Source organism: Anas platyrhynchos, chromosome 25 (assembly GCF_047663525.1).
Source record: "Anas platyrhynchos isolate ZD024472 breed Pekin duck chromosome 25, IASCAAS_PekinDuck_T2T, whole genome shotgun sequence".
NCBI lineage: Eukaryota > Metazoa > Chordata > Aves > Anseriformes > Anatidae > Anas > Anas platyrhynchos.
The window spans coordinates 8,441,402-8,459,319 of NC_092611.1; the positions used below are offsets into that span (position 1 = coordinate 8,441,402).

At 45.6% G+C, this 17,918-nt stretch overlaps 1 long non-coding RNA gene across 1 annotated transcript in view; it reads right to left on the bottom strand.

Annotated features, from left to right (window-relative positions):
* Positions 1–7,215: 7,215 nt before the first annotated feature.
* The window catches only part of LOC106018619 (uncharacterized), a 28,347-nt gene continuing 17,644 nt past the window's right edge, over positions 7,216–17,918 (bottom strand). Inside the window, exons 2-3 of the long non-coding RNA XR_003492459.3 lie at positions 10,543–10,602; positions 7,216–7,766 (exon numbers count right to left, since the gene is read on the bottom strand). This is a non-coding gene — a long non-coding RNA (uncharacterized lncRNA). The remainder of the gene's footprint in view (positions 7,767–10,542; positions 10,603–17,918) is intronic.

Here is a 17,918-nt window from a genome sequence, read left to right on the forward strand (position 1 = left end):
TTACTGGAGGTCTGGAAAATCAAGTAGCCTTCCATACTGCTTTCTATACCATCACCAGCAGTAAAAATTATACTGACAGTAACTGGCCTGTCTTGATGTGCTAACATCCAACAACCTCAGTGACACCAGGAGGAGACCACGCAGCTGCCGCCAGCCTCATCATAACCCCTTGCCATACAAGTGTTTGGGGCTGTTTGAGGATGGAAAACTCAGGAGAAAAGGAGCTCTTCCCTCCCACTCCCACCAAGGAGAGGGGACCTGAATGCCACCCTATTGCAGCCGTCAGGAGCTGGTGCTTGCAGCAAGCCCTGCCAAACAGCGGCAGGCAGCTGGAGCACGTCCCTGGGGATGCCTGGACACGGGCTGAGTGCTGGCCTTGCAGCCTCTGCTGTGCTCTCACATCTGCCCCATCATCTCCTGCAATTCACAGAAACATTTAAGCCTCCTCCCTGGGAAAGCCTATCAGGTTCCTCCTCTGTCAAAGTCAAGTGGATTTAATTAAGTCAATCCAATCCAGGCTAGGACTGGTCAAGTTCTCCCCAAAGGTACACGATGGAGTTACCAATGTTTTCACAGGAATTAAACTTATAATACAATAGACAAAAATAAAGCAGGCTTTGTACGTGCCGTTACAGCTACCTTTTTTGCATACAATTGAATAAATTACCTTTTGTTATGAAACATTAATCCTCTTTGCTAAATGGCATAATTCCCCCCTCGGATGCGTTGCGAGCGCTGGAGTGCCCTCGGAGCAGGCTCGGAGACACCCTCACACGCAGCGCAATTACCGAAAGAGCACGGAAGTGTGCGTGCCCTGCGAGGAGACCGTGCACCTTGTGAAGAGGTCACGAAGTTACGTGTTACATCCTCATCAAGGGCAGCCAGAGCTATTAGATGGGCACAGATCAACCTGCAAAGGAAAGAGAGGTGGGGGAGACCTCAAGAGCGAGAGGGAAGTCTACAGGAAAAGGAGCTCATGGCTGATAATCGTTATTTGTATTACAGGAGTGCTCCAGCCTAAGGTTTCACTGGAGCAGTGCAGCACAGAAGTCTCTGCCCTGCCAAGCTCCTGGTTCAGATGGGTGAGATGTGTGAAGGAAGAGCTGCACGGAGGCAGGGGCTGGAGCACGCTGGTGAGCCTGGACAATCAGCAGAATCCACAGCTCGGTTCAGCCCTGATGCTTCTGCTCCTGGCTGAAGCTTATCCTCAGCTATCTGCCTCCAGGAGCAGAGCCGTTCTTCCTGTGCAATTACACATTGGAGTTAATAATTATCAGTTTAGAGGAGAGGTTTTCCTATGTCTCTGTTTCCCTGCTATTTGCACTCCCCTAACAAACACACACACCGGTGTCCAGAACCGAATCCATTAGAGGGAAAACTCCACAAATCTGTATGAAACGACAGCTCCTGACAAAATGAAAGCAAGTATCTGGTTCAGATCTGCACTTAAAACAATCCAGAGACCTATTAGTATTCATCCCGCATGATCCAGATGGAGTAATAGCGGCTCTATGAATAAAATTAAAATCAGAGAGCTGATGCTGCCTCGCACTTAGGAAGATGCTGCCGAGTGAAGACCACATTACAAGTGTGATGACTACTGCTTCAGTGAAAGGCTTGGCCCTCCGTCCCTTTGGGTAGCCACTTGTTTTAGGAATGTCTCTTTGCTCACCACCTCTCAAGGGGAGCGGTGAGCATACCACTGGCTTGAGCCTGGGTCTGATGGGGTACCACACCACTCAACGACTCAAAGGAAATGGAGAATTTATGGCTGTGCTGTGCCTGGCAGCCACGGGGCTCCAGGGAGCAGGGTGAAAGACTGCAGCAGCAACACGACCTCCTCGGCATCGCCTCTCCCTGAAGGATGCAGGTTGAAGCTTAATCCTGGCAGTCCCAGCAGCCTGCAGAGAGCATGTGGGGGACAACAGAAATCCTCTTTGAGCGGCAGGCGGGTGAAATCTATAATGTTTTTAACCAGGTTGCAAGTTTCAGGCTGTAGTTCATTAATTCAGAAAGATAAAATTGATATTCCCTCTCGCCCAGTCGATGGAATCGAAGGGTCTCTCTGTGTCTCCTAATGTGGCCATTGTATTCCAATAGCTCCAACTGCATCTGCAGCACTGGATCATTGTTTCCCTGAGAGATCTGTTGGAGAAGCCCATAACCAAACCACCTCCACCACTCCACACAAACCTCAGCCACCTGGATGTTATTTCTGTAGCCTTTCCATCTCCCTGCTTGACAGCCCACAGTGTTTCTAGCCTGTCCTCCGAGGAAACGAATCAGAGAGGAAACTGCTGTGCAAGGAGTCTCTACTTTGATTTTAACGACATGGTGGCTATGTTATTCAAAACACCTTTTTTTTGCCAAGAGTCCCTAAGCACTATTATTCATGGTTGCTTATGAAACCCCTCATTAGCTCAAGAGGCTAATTGTTGTTGTTGAAAAAATGAGCAGTGAATCTTCAGGTCTGGCGCTCTGCCATTGCAGGAACCTGTGCTTATTTATTGCAAGGCTTGACATCTTTTTCTTTTACAGTCAGAAAAATAATCCCCAACAAACCCACATTTTCCCCCTATACTACCAATTGTCTTTTTGCCTTTCCTCCCCTCGCCCCCCCTCCTTTTCTTTTCATGATTTTAATGCACAAGAACATTTAGGATTGCCAGTGGATCCAAACCTGTGCTTTGTGACTCATTTCAGATAAACTCTTCTGGACAATAGCAAGATTACCTCTAAAGTGCCAATACCGGGGAAATAAAATTTCTATATCAAAGGATTCTTCAAACCAACAGAGGTGCAAGAAGCTCCAGTAACTGGAATACGAATTTAGATAAAATAACAAAATGACAGACGTAAGAAGCATGTAATGGTGTATTCCAGACCGAATGCCCATCACTGCAGCTGCTGGCCCTAAGACCAAAGCCAGGCACTGGCCTTTCAGCTCAAGCAGTCAAAACTCACTGGTATTCTGCTGAAAGAGCATCCTCGGGTGAAATTTCTATTCTGTCAGCAGTGCATAGCTGGCTTTTATCTGTGCTCTACGTGTCTTTGCATGAAGACATTTTTGATTCTTCAGAACTGACGTGAGAAATCATGACAACACTAATGTAGAAAGATGTAAAGCAAAATCCCCAAACTCCCAAACACCTCAGTTGTTGTCTCTATTCTACAGATAGGTGAATGGGAAAATCTGCGGACATGTGGCCTACTAGAATAGAAGGTAATAGGAATACAACAATGCAACGCCTTAGCCCTGTGATCCTCACAAGCTCATCCCACGCAGTTGAAAAAGGCAGAAAAACTCTCAGGTTTTACTGGAATGGACAAAGTTCTTGTTTCTGGCATGTTTCTTAGAGTATTTCTAGAGGAATATGCCCTTTGTTGAGTCTTCTCTTACTTTCTTTCATTGTTACTTGTGATAAAACCATTGAAAAAATTTGAGTAGCAAAGAACATGGTGGCCATAACTTGGCTGTTATTCCTTCCCCGTTTCAATATCTCAGTTGTTTTCCTCGTTTGAAAAATGCCATCCAGCTCCATCCATGCAATATGTGATGGGGCGGATCCCTTACATCCCCCAGTCAGCTAAGCCTTGCATCGCAAGAAGGCATCACTTTGGGGTCAGAAGGGGCAGTCAGCCCTGTACTAGTTAATAAATTGTCCCTCCTTTCTGGCTGCTAGGAGAAATGAGGCTTCAGTTGGGAGGAAATTATTTTGCGGGTATTGTTTTGCTAACAATAGCAATTCCTGCTTCTGAGAATGCTATTTTGCTTAATACCTTTTTCTGTAGAGTGGTAACATGTGACAGAGTAATAGCCCTGGGAGCAGTACGAAGGGTTCGGGTTTGTGACAAGAAAAACAGACAACTGCTTCCACCAGAAAAGAAAGAGAAAATAAATGCAAAGAAAATAAGTGTTCCACATAAGAATCCCCTGACAACATAAGGTTTTAATCTTCAGGATTAAATGCTGTTTTGATTCTTTACCGCACAATAAATGTATTTATAGGGGAAAAGGTGCCTATTTTGTTCTCCGGAAAGAGAAAAGGTAGCCAGGCCTAACCAATGCACTGCTTGTTTGAAATAAAATGCAAGTGCGTTTTGAAAAGGAGAAGTTTTCTGTCAGAGGAGGAATTAGAAGCAAACCCCACAGATTGGGACAGGACTGGAGCGGATGGCCCAGGGAACACCCAGGCTCACTGCAGCTGACCTGCCAGCCCGGCGTGTGGGAAGGGGAGCAGAGCAGTTCCCGGTGCCTTGTGTCAGCTTTCTGCTCGTATGGGTGTTGATGAGACCGCTCAGAGTGCACAAGCACTGAAAATTAACTGACAATACAGCGGGAGGCAGGACACCGGCAGCTGGTGCTGCAGCAGGCAAGGCAGAGGCTGTTCTGACCAAGGCAGGGAGGCTCCCCAGGCAGTCGCAGTCTTCACTTCCTGAAGAAACTCTTACTTGATGAGTTCATGTGCAGGCCTGAGCTTGCTAAAAGGCTACAAGAAGTTTGTCCTTCCTCATACGGGCATGGAAGCAGAGGCAGATGGAGCAGCAGGCACAGGGCTTCTGTGGGAGGCCTATCACGATGAAGACACAGCCTGATGCCCTTAAAAATGACTTCCAAAAATGGTCCAGTGACCCAAGAAATCTAATTATTTGTTAACGTTTTTTGTTAATTGTTTGTTTGGTTTCTTTTTACAGAAAGCATGGCTGTATTCTCGGCACAAAGTGTTTACGCTGATGAATTATTCAAATTCTGTAAAACTAGACATCATTATTCTCATGTGAGATAAAGGAGCAGTTGCACATATACATGGATGTAGATATAATACAGGCTTTAAAAAGAAGTACAATTATTGGTATTCTCCACCCAAGAAAAAAAAAAAAGACAAAATGCTCTTTTTTTTCTTTTATTTATAAGAAAAGAAACAAATACCAAGCCCTGCCACACATGCTTACGATAGGACGCTGGTGTGCCCTGCATAGTCCTCTGATGATAACTGACCCCTTGCCCACCTGCATCAGCAACCATAAATAACGAACCCATGTGAGCAGTCTCAGAGAGGAGATACAACCCTATGGAAGCTGTGGAGGGAGAAGGGAAGGAACTGCCCCAAGCTTTCCTGCTTCTCTTGGCTCTTCCACCAGGCTGAACTGAGGCTTTTTCTCCCTCTTCCTTCACGAGCAACCTTACCACAGTAAGCCCACATGCACATCTGCAGCTCCCTTAGCAACCTGACAGCTACGGGCATGTGCAGCACCACAAGCAAAGCACCTCTGACAATAAACCAGCACAGAATACCTGCGGCCTGTGGAACCCCACAGAGACAAGCCAGTGCTTGTTGTTGCAGTGCCACCAGCACCGTTAATTGAGCAAGCTACAGCTGACAGCCACAGTGCCCAGAGCATTCCTGTGAAAGCAAACCTGCACGACTGCAGGGAGCAAAGCTCCCACTCCCCCCTCCAAAAAAAATTAAATAAAATAAAACACTTACAGCCTCCCATTTAAACCTCTCAATTAGCCAGGCTGCTCGTCAGAGGGCTAAGCTTCATAATAAAAAGAAAATAACAAGAGACTTCTAACAGTGCATGATAAAAAGAGTGCAAAGCAAAGAGCTTATTTAAAAAAAAAAATGTAAGAAATCTTTTAGCTGATGTCCTTTTCCCCTCTCCAGAGGAGTGATGGAGGGGGCTTGTGTTCTTATTGATCTGACCTGCAACACCCCTAGCATAGCTTGTTAAAAAAAAGAAAAACAATGTTTAGCAACACAACATCTTGTTAACTTGGTAAGCCAGGGTAGCCTTCCTGCTTCTCAGCAATCATTCAGGCATTGCCTGCTTAAAAAGAGCCGAACAGTATTGCTCTTAATAGGGTTATTAATAACTGTCACATTCCAAGAAGGTGAAATAATGTGTTTTCTTTCTTTCATAGATTAAAGCAAACCTGTAGGGAATTGTCTGAGTCCACCTGCCCCCACCCTTTGTATCCTTAAGCCAGTGTGGAAGAACAGTGAAGCGAGTCCACCAGCAAAAATGCTTCATCAACGTGATATATTTAAAGGGAAATATCAGCCAAGAACCTAAACCTAACCCTAACCCAAAACCTAACCCTAAGCCTAACCGTAACCCTAACCCTATCCCAACCCTAACCCTAATTCCTAACCCGTAACACTAACCCTAATACCGTAGGGTTAGTGCTATATATAATATAATATATATATATATATAATTATATATATATATATATATATATATAATATAATACCTGCTTCTCCAGCAGGTCAACAGACTTTGAGGCTCAGAGCACCCTGCCTCTCCTGGGGGAGCTGTAGGAGCACGCCTCCCTGCCTAGCTACCACAAACAGCAGGCTGACAGACTGCCATCATTCTAGCCTTATCATTAGATTTTAAAACCACTGGCAGGTCCTCAAGGTTTTGATCACAGGCATCAGCAGGGAAATCACAGTCTGTAATTGCGTTAGCCATTTGGGATGGCCGCACTGAATTGCCTCAGCCAGAACCCACAGTTTCAGAAGAGACTCGAGGCTTGCTCTGTGGCAACAAGCACTGTTTAATGATGCCTCAACTTTTGCTCTGAAAAATGTGCTTGTGGCTTTATTGTAGTTACAGCTTTAGACCTAAATATAACTAAAAGCCAGGGGGAGGAGAGTTGTTTAAGATTGTTTGACTGCAGGCAAAAATCTCAATCCCTACATGTTAATTTAAAGTTTGAGGTTTTTCTTTGGATGCTGCTGAGATAGACATAGCTATGAGTAAATATGTCAAAATAATCTATCAAGGGGAAATCTGGTCCCTGAGCTGTTCAATGAAAGAGGTAAATTACACAAAGATTATTACTTGATTTCCAAAATATATTCAAAAAAAAAAAAAAAAAAGAGATAAAGAGAAGAATAGGACAAGCGACAAGCTTTGGGGCTCTTTAATAACTTTTAGACAGATTCCATCCCTTTTTTTTTGCTTTGAAATCAGCAAGATTTGGACACATTCATTACTAACTGCAGTTCCCAACCTTTTTCAGCCTAGTTCAAACTAATGTGGAGCTACAAGGCTGATTTGGAGCTCTGAATTACACCGGAGCCTGACTGTCTTTCATCTCTATCACTGCCACTGTTGCCAGATGACTGCGTGCTGCAAAGTGCTTACATCTTCCTTCAAGACTCCAGCTCCTAGGTGGAAGTAAGCATGGAAGAAAGCTGTTGTTGCTGCTGCACAGAAAAGCTTGAGAAATAAGACCCAGCTGTACCCAATAAACTCGGACAAGAAGGTTGGGGAAACAAACAAACAAACAAACAAAAACAGACAAAACCTTCAGCATTTAATTGAAAAGCAAACAAAGGTATTTCTTCAGTGGTGGAAAACTACTTCATGGTTTTCATTGGAAGGAGGCTGCTGAGATGACTTTGCAGACGAGGTTGCCACAAACGGGGGAAGGAATTGTCACAACACGCAGAAGCCCGGTGCAGATCTGGCCCACGCACCCACACGTACACACGCAGATGCAGAGCACAGGAGCCAAGGATCTCAGCAGTACCTGTCCCAGACTGTGTCAGTCAAAGGGCTGGGGGTCTGTGAGCTCAGCCTGGGAGCTGGACTGGCCCCAATCCCCAGGGCACGCTGCACGCACCCGCCTGCTGCTCCAGCCCCTGGGCTTCATCCTTCTAAGTGCTCTGAGTCTAAATCACCTTGCGCTTGGAAAGCCTGGGTAAAAGTTGACCACCGTGCTAGAAGGCTGTTGTTCACTAGTAGAAGCGCTGCATTAATCCATGCAATAAAGAAAAAACTTGTCTTAAAAAAAAAAATCAAAAATATTAAAAAGCCTAACTGAATAGTATTCCCCTTGAGGCTTATCAATGCTTCATTTTCCATCGCAAAAATAACATACTGTAAAAGACTGATTAGTCAACTGATAATTGAGTTCTTAAATGTCAAAAACAATATAGTATGAATATTCAACAGATCATGACACTGAAACTTACCTGTTCAATCAACAGTGACTAACATTTTTTTTATTCCCATTGTTCTTTTCCAGATATTATGTTAATTTGACTTTTCTGAGGTACTGAACAAGGTTCTCTTAAAACATGTCGTCTTGCAGGTTAATGTATAACGGGCTGCTTAAAAGAAAACTGTTTGGAAGTCGTGCCTGATTTATATCCCTTTGCATTAGCTTCATCTCACAGTTCAGGTAAAGGGGCAATTGAAACAAAATTGTGTTGAAACAGATATAGTTAATATTTCAGCTTCCAAGAAGGAGAAAATTCAGCATGTAGTTTGAAAAAAAATGTGATATTTTCCTGCTGTTTGAGGTTAAATGCAGCCCAAGGTTCAAAGTCACAACACATTTCAGACATCATTTAATTTAACAGGGGAAAACACAGGCCAAATTTAATTAAAGGATGTATCTGTGGTTTTTAAATGAATGCAGTGTTATCAGAGCAGCCCAAACAGCCGGGTGCTCCTCTTCGGGCAGGAGAGCTGGGTGGGAAGCTGCAGGAGCCAACGCTTTGCCCATGTCCTCTTAAAACCCCAGTCTGCCACACGCTGCAAGCAGCACTGCAAGCCTGGCGGTCCCAGGCTGTGGCAGCAGGAGACATGGAGCTGCTGCAGGTCCTCCTGCATGCCAGAGAATGAGCTACAGGAGACACCGACCATCATCCCAGTACTTCTGCTGTCTCCTAGCTGCCTGAGATATGGTCTCCTCTGTGTGCCAAATACCCAAAAGGAGCACATGCTCCTCTTGAAATTAATTTATATTTTTAAATAATTTGAAATTAATGTGGACAAGGTCCTCAGTGGTGGACTGTACAGAAACACCTTTGCATTATCTGGAGATAATAAAGTGGCAGGCTCAGTCTCTCCTCTCATTGTTTGTCTCCATTGTTTCATTTTATATTATTCCGCTGTTCAAAATCTAAATGTATTTATCTATTCCCTTCATCTTTCTCTCTTCAGATTTTCTTTGCAGTTTAGCTTCAAAGAACATACCTTCCAGGAAAGAATATTTCTGGAAATAGCAGAGGAGCTCAAGGATCGTTGCAGTCATGCCACAGGGCACCATTAAATAAAGCAACCTTCTCTGTCGTCATAATCATGATGGAATGACTTGGAAGGAAAACAAACCACAGCTGTAGATGCAGTAGCTGCAAGCACCAAATCTCCAAAGACATCTTCAAAATAAGGGCAGATATATCACAGCAAGGAACAAAACGCCTCAGTACTTGTTTGGGACCATTTGTTTTGCCGAGCCCCTGCAGGTGGTCATTGTGCTGCTCGGGATAATTTGCGTCGCTCTCAGCTGCTGAGGACAGAAACCCAACACCCAGACCCTGCTCCAGCACAGCAAACAGCCACACGTTTAAAGACTGAAGGATTACATCTTCCTAAGCATGTTTTTAATTAACACACAAATGTGTCATCCTAAAAGGGAGCTCAGAAGCCTGGCTCTCAGTTACCCCAAACCAGATTTATGGGCTGTATGTGAAGTGGTTAGCAAAGACATTTAAAAACAATTAGGCTCTTGGAGAGGCAGATTCAAGCAGCCCAGACTGCTCTCATTATGCTGGAGAACGGGAAAATAAAGCCATTAGGCTCACCAGACAACTAGGTTATTTGTACTATTTTTTTTAATGATTAGTTTCCTTAATAATGCCTTCTGCCTGCAGTGGGAGAAACTCTCTTGCGCGCTCTTGCACACCAAGTCACTGATGGATGACGCTCCCATGTGACCAACCAAATCCGATTTTAATGTTTCATGATGCTATTGAAATGAATAAAAAGGCAATTATCACTTTCCTTCAGCAAAGCATCAGATGCTGTTGAACGCTGAGGTGCTGCCAGGAGCAGGGGCCCGGAGGGAAGGCAGAGGCAGTCAGTGGGATCGGGGTGCTGCAGCCCTTGCTGCTCTCCCAGGAGTGCCTGCAGCCTAAATGACGACTCACTTTGCTTTTGAGGAAGGTCCAGCCACCTAGCATCATTTCTGACGTGTTTTCTACACTTTTGCTTCACGTTTTGCCTTCAAACTTCCTCTACAGATCACTGCCTGGATTTTCAACTAGTTTTCCAGAGACCCCAGCATACCAAGGCTAGGTGGCCTGAAGGTTGGGACACATGGCTCCAAAGCCGACTGCATTACCCTTGAAAGCCAGCCCTGTTCGGATTTCTTTGTTGCAGACCATCACGCTTGACTTGTCCCCAATAGCTCAGCCAAGTTCAAGCTCGTTTGTACCCTGTGCTGCACAAGCAGGACATGAGAAAGTCCTTGACCCAGAACAGCACAGAGGGGAGCTTGCAAGAGCCTTCTCCTTGCAAAGTGCTTTTCTGTCGCTAGCATTTCACTTTAGAAAATCAGAAAATAACTTGCAGCATGCAATTCAAGACAAAATGATTTTTCCTTTGTAAGGAAAACTTTTCTTCACACAGGGAGAATTTCATGTATATGAGATATCATCCAAAATTTCAATGTTCTAGGAAAAGAAGAACGCAAGAAGCTTGGAGCATTTTTCCCCCACAGCTCTCATTAAGCCTTACCTAGTCACACAGGTACATCTAAGTCTGAGTCAGGTCCATGCTCCAGCTGCCCTCAGCATCCTGCAAACATAATTCATAAGCTCTCCAGCAAGCTGAAAGCTATGGGCAGGGAGTCCCACCTCCCAGAGCCCCAGCCCCAGCCCTTTCCCACCCAAATTGTTCTCCTCCACTGCCTGCTCTGCTGCACATTCATGGAGCTGGGCTCCACAGCCCACGGGCACGGTGCTGTGCGTGTCTGGGTGGTGACTTTGCTACGGCAGGGACTGATTTCAGGAGCCATTACAGTGTCTTGTATGTCAAAGCCCTCCTGAGCAGCTTCCTCTGATGTGAGCCAGAAACTGCTGGGGGCGGGGGCAGTCTTTTTTAACGCCATCATTTTAGAAAATCCATCTATAGAAATAGAATTCAAAATACTGTTAAAAGAGCATTAATATTCCATCTGAGAGAAGTCAGAAATTCAGGGGAATTTCTTTCCCCTCTTTTCAGGTCTGCCATCTCTTACAGCGTTCTGCACATTGTTATGGATATTGCCCTGCCACTCATTTAGTTCCAGGAGATTTTAGGGAAAAGAGAGATGGACTTCTTTCTTCCATGCCAGGATGAGGAAAGGTGACCTCACACACACTTACATTAATCACCACCATGCCTTTCATTTGCTGCCCGGACCAGTATCCATAATTATACTAACATATATTTCACGAGTACAATGAGAAAGTGTTTCAGAGCAACAGAGCTCCAACAGGGAAAAATTAACCGCCTTCCTTGTGCTGAGACATAATGGTTGTTTATTCCTCCTGGTGGCACAGTAATTCTCAGCAGAACTGCCCTGAGAACAGAAGTAATATATAGTGTGAGTAAGGGGTGGCAGAATCCGTCCCACAAATACGAGCTATTAAGTTAATTCCTTTCCCTTCCTTATTCAGGCTCTGCAATGACAGCCGGATATTTTACCAGGCTTCCTTCCAGCCCGCAGTAGCTGCAGGAAAAGCAGGACTTTGGCTGGCTTGTGCTCCAAATATTCCTGTTTCTTTGCTCTTGCACCTCTAAAGGCTGCCGCCAGTGACAGACAAGTCTCATTACAGAAACATTTGGTATTTTGCTCTTCTCCAGGATGCTTCTGTCACCCAAAAGAATCCCCAGGCTCCAGGCACACACACAACCTAAACAAATAAAAGACAACTGCATCTATATGCAACTCCATGGCTGTTTCCATGGGTCACCCTTGGAATTGGGAGCTGGCCTCTTTGCAAATACCTGTGAACTTCATCAGTGTGCTGTCTGGTCCTTGCATTACTCTTGAGTGAAAATCTCTAAAAACCACTGGGTAACGATCATGTGCTAGGAAGAAGTTCTATACACTCATCCATGAAGCATATTTCAATTACAAAGGCAATTGAAATTTTAATTAGTAACATCACAGAAGTGTTTCTAACTCAGTCAGCTATGTAAAAAACATACAAATAAGAAAATGAAACCCTTCATCACTCCAACAGATACCACCTTAAAAGCCAGAAGAGGACAGACATTTTTATAAAAGCCTTATCAAGTCACACTGGTTTCTAAACTCTGTAGCAGAGAGTAACCCAATCAGTCTTGATTTTGATTGCCACTTATGCAAAGCTGCTCAGCTCTGGAAGGCTCGCAGTCTCGGGGCACCTGCAGGACCGGGGCTCGAGCAGCCTGTGAACCCCAAGAGCTGCACCAAGCCCCTTCCTGCCCTTTGAGAGATGCTCCCTCCCTTTAGTTCCCCACAAAAGTTGGCGCATCACACAGGGGAGCATCCAGGTTTGTGAGTGCTCTTGTTTGCGAGCACATCTCTCTTTTTTTTTTTTTTTGTCTGCTTTGATTTTGCTGGATTTATTTATTTTGCCCGGATATTTCATTGATCGACTCACCCCAGGTTCTTTTCAACATTCTCTATTGACATAATGGGAGCTCTGCATTTGTTTTCGCCTTCCACAGGTCTGCACACTGCCACATTTGTACCACAGGAAGCAGAAAACTAGTTTAACATCTCATTTATTTCATAGATGAGAAAGTAATTCCCTGCTGAATGATTGTCCTGAACCAACAATTCAGAAAGCAGGAATTTACAGTGCCTGCCAGAGACGGGAGTGCATTACTGTAGTGCTGTTATATAATGGAGCTGAAATATGTTTTTTTCCCCTCCTGTTAGCCTGAAGAGAAAAGCCATTAAATATGATTAAGGTTAAGAGATTGCTAAAATTACAAACAGCCGCCATTCAATTATTTTGCTCTATAAAATGCAACACAGATTGGAGTTATTTCTCCGAAATGTGTTTTTAGAAAATAACATAACACAACTAATGTGGTTTGATGTAGCAAATCAGGTTTCAGATACTTCTTGTAACGCAAAACTAAAAGGTTCATAATTTAACTCAAAGTTCGTAACTTAAAGTCATCAGGTGCTTGCTGCATAAGAAAGTGTGTGGGGGGGATCAATCCCGCCCCAACTAATATTCTGTGGAGTCATCTAAAGCTGGAGAGTCAATCAGTTTTAGCACCCATTAAAGAAAAAGACAGGAAAACGCAACAACTTGGCATAACCGTCACACATTTTTTATGGAGAGTAAATCTCTTGAATAGTTTCTGTAATTTTTAATGTGACCTAAGGTGGGTGCTACGGATTTATCTGGGCTAAGAGAGCTCTGGAGAAACACAAGTAGCTAATCAAAACGCCTGCCAAGCCTGTGGAGTTTCACTGCAGGTTATGGTCATTGGGAGCGTGGGCTGCGTATTCGTCACTGTGCCTGCACCGGTATTTAATGCACTGGGAGGCTCGTCGTGCACCGAGCAAGCTAAGTATGCTAAAATGTGTTTTCTGTCAGCTGTACAAGGAGCTGAAATAATTGGAAAGTCAGGAAAAAATCCGTATGTGGCTGTATTAATGGTTAGAGAGTCGTGGTTATTACGGTTAATAAAATATGCGGAACTGCATTATTCTGCTGAAAGCAACACAAACCTTTTGGGGTCCCTGGAGGCAGGGCCCGAAGCTTTTCCATAAGCAAACTCAGAGTGAGCTCAGCACAGAGCCACCTCTGTGTGCAGGTCAGCGGCTGCAATGAGCAAAGCGCCAGCTCAGGGTGCTGGATGGGCCCTGCACAGCCCCCTTGTTTCTGGCCTGGGAGCCTCTGCAGTTTAGGGCCAGCAATTTCAGTGGGAATCACACATGCCAGGAGGATTTGTGACTTTACAGATGCTAATTATTCACCTGTTGGCGTTTGTGTCCCTGCAGAAGTCACACATTTTCACTATAGCTAACATGAGATCTAAAGGGGAGCGCGTGACTTCAGTGAAAACATTTACCTCGACTTGTCACAACTTACCCAGAAAATCTCTTTGCAAGCAGGTCGCAAGGGGTTAACAAAGGAGCAATAGATCATTTGATGACTAATTGCATGATTAGAACCCAACAGATCAATAATTTCTTATAACCGTATACATAATTCATTCCACTAATGTGCTTATAATTATCTAACACGCACCCACTTATATCCTGCAACAGCTATTCATTCATTTATCAACGTTACATAAACTGAAGTATGACAGAGGAAATAAACATGAAGGACATTTTTGAACCTACGCTAAGGCTCAGATGAGCAAGCAACTTTACCACAAGACCCCAGAAAACTTGAACACACAGTGCCCCGACCCACCACCTTCATGAAGGCTAGTGCTGGCCCTTGGGGGCTCCTCAGGCTGGGCTGGCTGCAGCTCAGCATCCCAAGCCCCATGGAGGGTACTTTGCAAGTGCAACCTTCTCAGTCACCAAGTCAGAGGGAGAGGCTTTCCTTCCCACATCTTCCTCCCCCACTATTCCCATAGTTATTTCTCCCCAGACTTGAAGATGGCAGCTCCTGTCTAAACAGCAGGGAATGGAAATGTAGACAGCACCTCTGCGTGGCCCCCACAAAATGTTAAATCGTCTTTGCCTGCTGTGCACAGAGGGTTTGGAGCTGATGGAGTACTAAATGAAGGCGGTCTCTGAATACCATTCATCAAAGATGAGCATGAGAGATAGGTCCAGAGTTACTGGAACTGGTTCTGCTACATCCATCCTCTGCCTACAGTTCCCTTTGTCCTGCCTCCTACAATGTTCCCCACATTAACGTGTCTGGGAGATTAATAATTTTGTCCTGAATCAATGAATTACTGATGGCTAGCGAGATACCTCCCCTGGTAGTAAAGATAATACCATTCCTTGTATAGCACACAAATCACACCGCCATAATCAGAGCAGTTGGGCTTTCTATAGCTGTTGCTACTTAAATCACAGCCGTGCATCTAATCGTTCAGTGTACCAGAGCATTTCCGTGGTGCAAGGGTTTGGTGCAGTGCCTGGGTTCTGGGTTTTGCCCGAGATATTCATGTTTGCATGGAGTTGGCTGGATCCTCTGGGATACCACCGCTATGGAACATGAATTTCCTCACTGCACATACATTGCAAGCCTGCACCTTTGGCAGAGTTGTTCCAGGCTGAGGACACCAGGCAGCCACAAGGACTGCTGTCTGCTGTGCAGCTCATCCAACACTTCTCAGAATGTTAATATCCAGTTTTCAAGCCCAAACAAAAATTTCCCTTACTTGCCTCCACCACCCTTGTGCCCATCTCCATTCAGAATGGTGCAAGGAAGAAAACTAGAACAATAGCACCAGCTAGAAGGGGAGCTTAGTCTTGGACTGAAAACCAGCAACAGCCAGCTGGTATGTGAGAGTGACTTGGGTGCCCTGAGAGGTTTGCCCAGGCCAAGCGAGCACTGCACAAATAATGCCATGCTCAGTAATGCCCATCCCTGAGAAAGCAAGACCACTCTGAAAGCAAGCTGCATCTCTGCTCCCTCTTGCTAACTACCTAAGCAGCTATTCAGTGCACATGAAACAGTAGATAACTCTTTATCTGACAGGTAATTAGCTGTAGAAAAAAAAAAATCAAATTAAAAACAGAGACCATATTAATAACAATGCACAAGCACAAATTTGTCTGGAGATGCACAATGAATTACTTCAATTTACAAAAAAAAACTGTTTTCTCTGCGTATGGGAGAGAATACATCTTCATTTTAGCTCTCATTTGTGTGTCAGGCTTTTAGCAGCAGCCAGGCAGGAAGGTGAGGTCGCAGCCAGCCCCTGCCCCTCCCACCTCATCCACTTTTGCCAGAAATCCCCATACCTGCAGTTAGATCCCAACTGCTGGGCTACGTGTGTCTTAGCAATGCACACAGCTAGTGCTATCAGGTGAGCCTGGAACACAGGCTGAATTAATTAACGGTCTAATACAGGGTCTAGGAATCACAGACATGCCCCAAAACACCTCTAAGAACAAAGACTCAATTTCACTCAATTTCTGTTGCAGGTCAATGAGGAATGGGTATAAGCATCTCTGAAAAATCCCAGAAGAAAATTAAGTAATTTAGATCCCAAATGACAAAATCTAGAACGAGGACTCCACTTGAAGAAGCAAGACATGACAATTTCAGGCACTTTGACACGGCGCATGCAGGGATGAGGAGATGCTGATGGCTAGGGGATGGGAAGGGAGCTAGGGGCAGGGGGTGCTTGGCCCCTTCCACACCACCCACCCGCAGCTGAGCCTCGGGACAAGTTCCAACCATGGGCAGGCACCCACACAGCTGAAGCTGGCATGCTGCTGCTCTGTTTTCTTGGAGCTGGATTACGGAAAAGGGCACAGTGCATCAACAAATAAGCACGCACAGAGCCCTGGGACAGAGGAATTAGAGCTAAAGGCCCAGGGTAGGATTTTGCTGGGGCAAGCAACTCCTCCTCACCAGGGTGGCAGAAACAAGGCAGGAGCTTAGGTGATCGCTGCAATTTCCTTCAAGGCTCATTGCTTTTCAGTTTAATATTTAATGTCGAATTTCAATTACATGACCAGTAATATTCATTTAATTAAAAGTACCATCCTAGCCTGGCGGGCTACAGCTGGAAGAAAGGAGGCTAAAAGGAAGGATTGGGCATCACTCCCACGAGACAAGGCCTGCCTGGGTCCCGAGGCACAGCATCTCTGCCACTCTCTTGGCAGCAGGGACAGCACTGTGTCACTTGTGAGCCCTGTTGTGGGTGATGCAATCTGAGGAGGTGAACGTGGGTTTGGTCACACAGGCCAAAGCAGCACTTCTGATGACTTGAGCTCTCCTCCAGCAGCCAGGGGAGCAGACTGAGCTGTCCTGGGGCAGACAAACCGCAGCCTGAAAGCAATTTCTGACTTGGCTTGTGCTGTTTGCAAAGCCTTTTTTTTTTTTTTTTTTTTCCCCTTCTCTCTCTCTCTCTGCCCACATCAAACAAGTGCAAAAAAAGAAAACAGGAGATGCCAAAAAAAGAAACCTCCCACAAAACCAAAGGAGATCTAGAAAGCCCAAACAGAGCCACCCCATGGCAACAGCAAGGCCCCAGGGAAGGCTGCAGGAGGCCAAGCACAGGGGCAGGAGTTGGTGGCACAAGACAACCTTTAATGTCTTCTCGCCCCGGGGCGTGTGGTTAGCAGGCAGCACCCCGCCCCCTCCAGCTTTTGATTGCTTAAGCATCTCTTTGCAAAGTGTTTATATCTTTTGCATGAATGTTTAATCAGATACCACAGCACTCTTCACAGCAGCTTTCCCCTGGGAGGCAGCCAGAATCGGAGCGACAGCTTCTCCCCGAATTGTTTGGAAGGTTTCTCTGAAAGGGAGACCGTGATCTGCCCTCGCACCCAGCCAAACCCCAGCAGTCCTGTGGGGCTGGGGGGCTCGGGGCAGCCACCACTGCATTTTGGCCCCTGTTTGCTCTAAGCCCACAGCTCCAGCTGCAACCTGTCCCAGGCTGGATGCTGCCCCGCCAGGCAATGCTGGAAAACCAGGCAACAGATGTCCCATCCCTGAGCAGGACGGAGGTGTTAATTAACACCCCACAGGGCAGGGCTGAGACATCCATCCTAATGAAGCTGTGCAAGGTCCGGAGGCGGAGGAGCGAGGCTTCCCTTCCAGCTCGCCTCTGCACGCAGCTCTCATCTGCCCCTCTTTGCCCCGGGGCCTTCCTGGCTTATGGTAAAAGCCATTACTTTAGGATTAGGCTTCAGTTTGATTCCCATCAAAGGCTCTGGTCACTGTGTATTTGCTTAACACTAGACCTTTCAGGTGCCATCAAATTTAACAAGGCTTGACAGGTTCGGGATTAACCACAAAAGCCAGACAAATCCATACTTTCATAGGAGGCCCCAGTGGATGCAACAGGACAGGCAGGATTAGGAGAAGAAAAAAAGAAAGAAGAGAACAGAGAGACACTGAAACTGGCTGCTTCTGCTTGCAGCAGGAGGTGGTGGCCACGGCCCTGCACGCTCCCCTCCTCACGATGGCCCCCAC